This window comes from Alosa pseudoharengus, unplaced genomic scaffold, assembly GCF_046254945.1.
Source record: "Alosa pseudoharengus isolate Yale_2024_CS ecotype anadromous, Long Island Sound unplaced genomic scaffold, YU_APseudo_1.1 YU_APseudo_1.1_scf_15, whole genome shotgun sequence".
NCBI classification, from domain to species: Eukaryota; Metazoa; Chordata; class Actinopteri; order Clupeiformes; family Clupeidae; genus Alosa; species Alosa pseudoharengus.
In genome coordinates this window covers 20,434,596-20,442,227 of record NW_027468620.1, presented here as the reverse complement: position 1 = coordinate 20,442,227, position 7,632 = coordinate 20,434,596, and positions in this window count along the sequence as shown.

The following is a 7,632-nucleotide window of genomic DNA, read 5'->3' as shown; positions in this document are numbered from 1 at the left end:
CAAACTTTCAATCAGTCCATGCCTATCCATGCACTCTGATAGTCTAAGCGTCTTATGCAAAGATTTTGCATCAATCCACTGACACATATCAACCATATTTTTAGACCACATTTATGTAAATCCTCCATCACTTGAAAATACTGTAACTTACGCCCAAGGCCTTCTCATCTCGCTCCCTCTTTCTCTCGAGTACTTAATATAATTTAGTCACATCACAGAGATTGACGTGCAATTTTCAAGTCACTGAGAGCGACGCTGCACTTAATTTATCAGTCCATGCACACAAGATGGGGCCAACGTGCGAGGCCTCTCCATCATTTGGCCCAGATCAATCCCAAGCACATTCACACATCTTTCGTATTTTAAGGCAGTGGAGTATTTATTCAGCTCAAATGAGATCTGACATAATGGCTTGCAATGTATCTCTCTGTGCCTCATAAGTTTATTTGATTTTGACAAATAGGATTGCTAATATAATAAGTGTGCAACTAGCCAAAACAGCAGTTTAGTAACTTGTAAATAAATACAGTATGCACTGGCTTGATATAGACTTGAACGCTAATTGAGAGGGAAGGTATATATACTATGTTCTACCTAAATGAATCAATAAACATCTAATTAAGAAGCAGTATTCTCATGATTTTGTTTGATGGCATGATTGTTATTGTCCATCCCAGTTCTGGATGCATGTGGAACTTGCATGTGGATAATATCAAACCCAATTAAAACTTGCATGGTCTCTAAATGCTGTGTCAAAAAGCAGTCAGTAAGCATGTTTTCTTTAGAAATTAATTTACTTTACATTTTTGAAATGAGGTATTTCAAGGCCAGTTCAGGCACCAGGTAGTACAGACTGTAGAGACATTCGCACAGAGGATAACAAAAGAAAAAAAAAGGTCACCAAATAATTTAACATAGCTTCCGTAATCATCTTTTAAACATTAACAACAGCATTCAAAAGTCTTATGTAATTGTCCATGTTAATATAACTTGGACTGGGAAAACAACTTTCCCAATTAGTCTGGAACAAAGTGCTCCATTATAATAAATTGCACATCATATATGTAAAATATAATATTCCCTGAACTTGCTTGAATGTTATTATGATTTGAGGGGCAGCACAGTAGTTTTTACTCCATGTTCCATCTTTTACTCCATCTTCATCTTTTATCTTTGACTATCTTGAACTTCTCGAAAAGTTTCTGTGACAATATGCTGCAGCTATGTGTATCTTATGTAAACCATTTTCATTTCAACGACTCTGTGAGACATGGCACTTGTGTGAAACGTGAGATGTTGCACCTGTCCGTTCCTATTCAACCAGGTTTAGTACTGTAGCTCTAAAGTCCAGTCACAGCTTTTGGATCACTTCATAGGCCATATGAGCCATATGTTGTTATTCTCAATGTGTGTGTGTGTGTGTGTGTGTGTGTGTGTGGGTGGGTGTGTGTGGGTGTGGGTAAGGAGACTGCTATACGTAGATATTGCTCTGGGAGGGAGATAGAGGATGCAACTGCTTCCAAGTATCCCTACTTCAGAGTTCTGCTGAGTCACTGTGCTGTGCTGTGCTGTGCTGTGGGTGTTTCCTCCCTCTCTTCTCTCTCTGCCTCTTCTCTGTGTGTGTGTGCGTGTGTGTGTGTGTGTGTGTGTGTGTATGTGCGTGGGCGTGTGTGTGTGTGTGTGTGTGTGTGTGTGTGTGTGTGTGTGTGTGTGTGTGTGTGTGTGTGTGTATGTGTGTGAGTGTGTGAGTGTGTGTGTATGTATTACTGTTGTATACTCCTGTTCAGTGCTGGCTGGTGCATTCCTCTGATTTACTGTAGTTCTGGGAAAAGCCCATTGTGCCCCCCAGAGTCCCATCAGCGTGGTGCAGAGAGAGAGAGAGAGAGAGAGAGAGAGAGAGAGAGAGAGAGAGAGAGAGAGAGAGAGCGGAGGAGAGGAGAGGAGAACGTAGCCTCCCGGCCTCCCTCACAGCTCGTCCCTCTCCTCACCCTCACAGAAGCACGCTGCCCTCTGGCTGCTCATGTAGGACCTGCAGCCCAGCGTCCACACCGTGTTGTACATGGCATCCGCCATAGACTCGCACACTGCAGGAGAAAGAGACAGTAAAAATGGAAGAATAAAAAAGAGAGATAAGTGGAGGGAGAGTTTGAATATGGGGGGGGGGGGCATATAGAAAGGAAATATATAGAGGGGTAGATTCTATTAGCTTTTTATTAGCTAGACTATTGCAAATGCTATTGTTTATATCATATAACTTCCATTATCTCTCTTCCAAGGCTCTTCTCTGCATTTTTATAGCTGTGCTGCATAGATCAATTTTAAATTTGATCACATAATGCTGCAGTGCAATTGATTATGAGAGAGAAAATGAACCCAGCAGATTATGGAGGCCCAGAATAAGGACTAAACTAAATTATTCAGGCAATATTAACATGATTAATAGACAAAGGACAAGCACAATAGGAGAGCCAATAAAACTTCTCCTTATATGTGCGTGTAGTCACTGAAATATGTGCTGAGCTCTCATTATGACATTGTCTCTGTGTTCATTTCCACAGTGACAAAAAAGGTGAGAGTGCACCCAGGCAGGTTAGGACTCACCTTCGACCTTTGACACGAAGCCCAGGCTCTTCTTGAGCTCGGAACAGATGCCGTGGAGGCACCAGCGGAACTTTGAGTCGCAGCGGTTCTTGTTGGAGCTGCAGGTGTCGTAGCACACGTCCAGCTGGTTACAGCATTTGGTCATGGCAGGGATGCCCAGGTCAAACTGCTGGAAACACAAGATGAGAGCTTAGTCTGGCAAGGCTAATGTGACAGCACTAGAGAAAGCACAGGACTGACACTGATGGATGCTTACTGGGCAAATTGATTGACCTCATAGTTTCATCAACATACTGTACACAGTACATGAATGTGAAGGATACAGATAACTAGAAAATATAGCATTAAAAGAGATATACAAATATAAAGTATGGGTACAGGTTAGTGTTTGATACTTTATTAAATTAGCATTAGCACTTGTGCTAGCATACACATGCAGCAGTGCAGTGCTCATATACTGTACTGTATATTATCTCCAAAAGCAAAGCAGTAGCAGATGCAAGAGAGAGTCATAAACAGTAGTGAGTTAATGGCTACACTTGATCTTTACAGGGTTCCCACGGGTGTTTGGCAGTCATAGCAATGACATACAGAATCTACCTCGAAACCCAGTAGAGAGGAGCTGCAGCCATTGGCTTCCGGCATGACGTAGCCAATGCGAGGGGTGGGTGTTTTTCCTGTTGGGAAAAGCCATAGTTGGCACAGAGTTTAGATAATAATAAGATGCTAATTTCATGTATATGTAATTATACTTTTAAAAACTACAGTAAAACTGTAATATCAATGTGAAACACAAATCAATCATTTGATACAAGTTCAAGTTGGAGAACTTTCAAGATTGATTTTATAAACTGAGCTTGTCTGAATAGTCAGAAAATTGAATTGTCAATAAAAGAGGAGCAGATTGATTGCTGTGTAGTCCTGAGTCAGCATGTGAAACAACACCACTCTCTGCTTAATGTGTTTGGATGATGGACTGTGGGTCTCCTTAATTTGTTCTCCTAAAGTTGTTTAATAAAAGTCACAGAGAATGATTTTGATAGGGGAGTCAGTATGACATCATATAGTTTTAGTGTCAATGTAATCGTAATAGCTACATCCAGGGACATAACTTTTTTAAATACATGGGTGTAACTAGCCTATCAAGTACATCTTACTATCAATTTTAAAAGCCTGCAATCTCTCTCTCTCTCTCTCTCTCTCAGAGAAGCTGGGTCAGTGTTGTGCACTGTGTACTTCGTAGTGTCCCTGTGTTCTAAATGAATCGACACATCTCTGGTTAAACAGGGGTAGGGCGCTGCTCTACCTTGGGAAGGAATCTGTGTTTCCTGTGGTCTGCTGTGGCCACGTAGACACTCGTTTTACTTTGGTAACAATAAAAAGATTAGTGAAATAGGTGACATTTAAATGCATTGGCTTTGTGTTGGCCTCCAAGTGTCCAAGTACTAATATTGAAACCAGTGCGTCAGCATAAGACCCCAGAGAGAGAGGGAGAGCACAGTGCAACACACACTGCTCATCAGTCTCCCCATGCCGTATTTGTCACTTGGATTAGAGCAGAAATACTGCTGTCTTTTTTTTTACTTAGCAGATCATAAACCCCTGACAGCTACATTATTTTCAGTGTTTGATTTGTGACTTGCAGGAAGCCATGATAATTAAAATGGACACACATCCATATATATCCACACAAACAAACAAAAACAGATCCATACATCCACACAAACACCACTCACTCTCTCTCTCTTTTTCTCACACACACACACACACACACACACACACACACTCTCTCTCTCACCGTATCGGCACTTGTATTGGCACACTCCGTTTCGGCCTCCCATCAGCTCCACCAGCGAGTCGAAGTAGCCGTTGACGGCCTGGAAGCTCTGCCTGATGGAGCTCATGGCCCAGTCGCCCTCCGTAGTGGCCTGGAAACTGATTGGGAGAGGAGATGTGATGTCCTCGTCATCATCCGGAGGGAAGGCGTTCATGTGGAGGTCAGCTGGGATATCTTCAGAAGGCGCGTCGGCCGCCATCATTTCATCCACAGTGGCATCAGCAGTCATTCCCTCATCCACAGGTGCATCAGCCATCATTTCCTCTACATGGGCTTCTCCCACCACAGTGTCGTCCGCAGGGGCATCGGCGGCCATTTGGTCAGCGACAGGAGCGTCCCCGGGCGCCTCTTCACCGGCTGGGGTGTCCACAGCTCCAGTGGCATCAGCTGGGGCATCCATCGCGGGAGCCTCCCCAACAGGAGCCTCCTCGGCTGGGCTGTCCAGAGCGGTCTCGTCAGCAACCTGGATGTCCCCTGCAGCGGCATCTGCCTCCTCTTCGGGTTGGACTGGAGAGTCAGCCATTAGGGTTTCCTCCTCAGCGGGAGAATCTGCTGGCGCCTCGAGAGGAGTGTCCGCAGCATCGTGGGACTCCAACACTGGCTCTAGGCCTACTTCTACAGGAGAATCTGCTGCTGGACTGTCGTCCACAATTGGACCATCCATGGCAGGGGACTCCACAGTCTGGCTATTCACCACTAGAGGCTCCTCAGCCGGGCTATCGGCTACTAGGGGCTCCTCAGCCGGGCTATCGGCTACTAGGGGCTCTTCAGCCGGGCTATCGGCCACTAGGGGCTCCTCAGCCGGGCTATCAGCCACTAGAGGCTCCTCAGCTGGGCTGTTGGTCACAGATGCCTCCTCGGTGACGGCTGGAGCTTCTGTCTCCTCCAGGGCCTTCCTGGCATGGATCAGACTGGCCGTTCTCCCGGGGGAGACGCAGAGCAGGAGCAGAGCGAGGACCCGTATGAGCTGCATGGCGCCGGTGCTGTTAGGAAGAAGGCCGCTTCAGTGAGGGAGGGAGGAAGACAAGTTTGGTGGGGACACCCCGTGTGTGTGTGGGTGTCTGTCTGTGTGTGTTTGTGTGTGTAGTGGCGAGTTTAAGATACTGACAGGAGAGAAGAAATAATACCGCCCCTTCTCTAGGTCCAGCCTTGCAACCGCCTGCTTTGGACTTTGTCCAGTGATTAGATCAGGCCGACAGCGAGGCAATCACTGGCACAAGGGTCAAAAGCCCCAGCTACCTCTCACAGTGGCAGATATTTGCTTTCACCCCCCCCCCCCCCACACACACACACAGTTTTTCATCTTGTTCTTCAGAATCTTTGTCTGTTTGTATTCCTTCCCTGACTGTTCTCTCACTCTCTGTTTCCATAATCCTATTATGTCTTCAACAAGGCTTTAAATATTGTCTCACTATCTGAGCACTAAACATTGTCATTCTTGGAAGCAGGCAGATTTGCATTGTGCCAGGGACAAGGATTTAGTATACATTTGAAACTTCACTCGCGCCCTTTGAAGAGTGTTTCGCGTATGTTCGCCTGGCATGTAGCCTAAACCAAAGAGGTGTCTGGGAGGTCTGCTCTCCCTTGTACACAGCACAACTGAAATGGATTAGATGCAACAACACAGAGGAAAATCACTAGCACTACAGATAATCTGCTATGTATTTCAGTTAATGTTTTATGCCTTCTGTTATATTTGATATAATCTGATAAAATTTGTATTTATTTATATATATATATATATATATATATATATATATATATTTATATATATCATATTTATATCACATCTTTTTTCATAACACATACTCAACTGCATTCCTGTGTTATTGTTGGAAGAAGCAGTCATCACAGAGTCTTACAGCTCTTCATTAAGAGTAATAAAAAAGTTCATAAAGAAAGACTACCACCTAGTGTACCTCACAGGGACAGTCATCCTATTAGACTTGCTGGAGTACAACTAGGAACATTCACATTAAATGACTGCAAATGAGGGCAGTTTATACGTAGCACGCTGCGTGTTGTGTGTCATCAATGTGTCCAGTGCATCCTTATCTGTGCCGCTAGTGCTCAATGTGACATTATGTCCAAGGCCGGATATCTACCTGATATCTAAGGGAACATTATGCACCGCTGCATTTCCCCTAAGACAGATAGCATTTCTAAATGCCCCTTGAGTAACATTGTGTCCCTGTTTCAGCAGGCAGACTACTGTAGCTGACCTAAAAATGACATAAAGTGTGTTAATGTAAGACACGTCTTTGGAGAGGGTTGGAGGGGAATTAGTTGGGTGCAGGACAGATCAGGATCCAGACCTTTGCCTTGACTGCTGGAAGGCTACTTGCTGTGTTGTGGTGAAGGAGGGTAAAGTCTGAGACTACGTGTGAAAGTGTCTGGGTCTGTGTGCCGTGCCCCATACCGACTCCAAATCTCTCTGGAAGATACGAGCTTAGCATAACAACAAGACGTGGAACAGATACGAGAAATATTGATAGCCTCGAGAAAGCTGGCTGGACGTGGTTCAGGGTGCGGAATGACACCCAAAGGATTTTCTCATCTCATACTTTTTCATCAGTGACAGTGCAGTTTTATAAAGTCTACTGAATGGCCACAAACACAATCATTCCTTTCTTATGCAAAACCTCAACTGATTATATCTGGGTTGCATTTAAAGAGGAATACTATCTTGTCCAGTAGGGTTTTAGGTAAATGAACGTGTTAGTTTACTACTTTAGGATGACTTAAACATGACTGAGAAAACACTTATTATAAAATAAGAGTGTTTTATTTATTAGTGTTTGCACCTTATAAGAGCAGGTAAATTATATGATTGCAAAATGTTACTGGGAGGGGACAATCTTCTCTTCATTGGTGACCACCAGAGCATTCCTGATCCTCCTCCAAATCTCTCTGTAGAAAAAAAACATGCTTTGGAATAATCAGTTTTAGAAGATTAGTTCAGAATCCAGAACCTTAGCCTATTTCAAAATCCCTCTGAATACCAATTGGACCCAATTGGAAGGTCGCATCACATCACTCAAAATATTGTTTCATGATGCAATTCAGTAATTAAAGAGTTGATATTATACATCATGCAGGTTTGTATGCTCTGACTGATTTTGGAGCATATATTCTGTGTTGTTGAAATAATGTGTTGTTGTAAACTGTGTATGTGTCTATTGCCGTTTGATTCA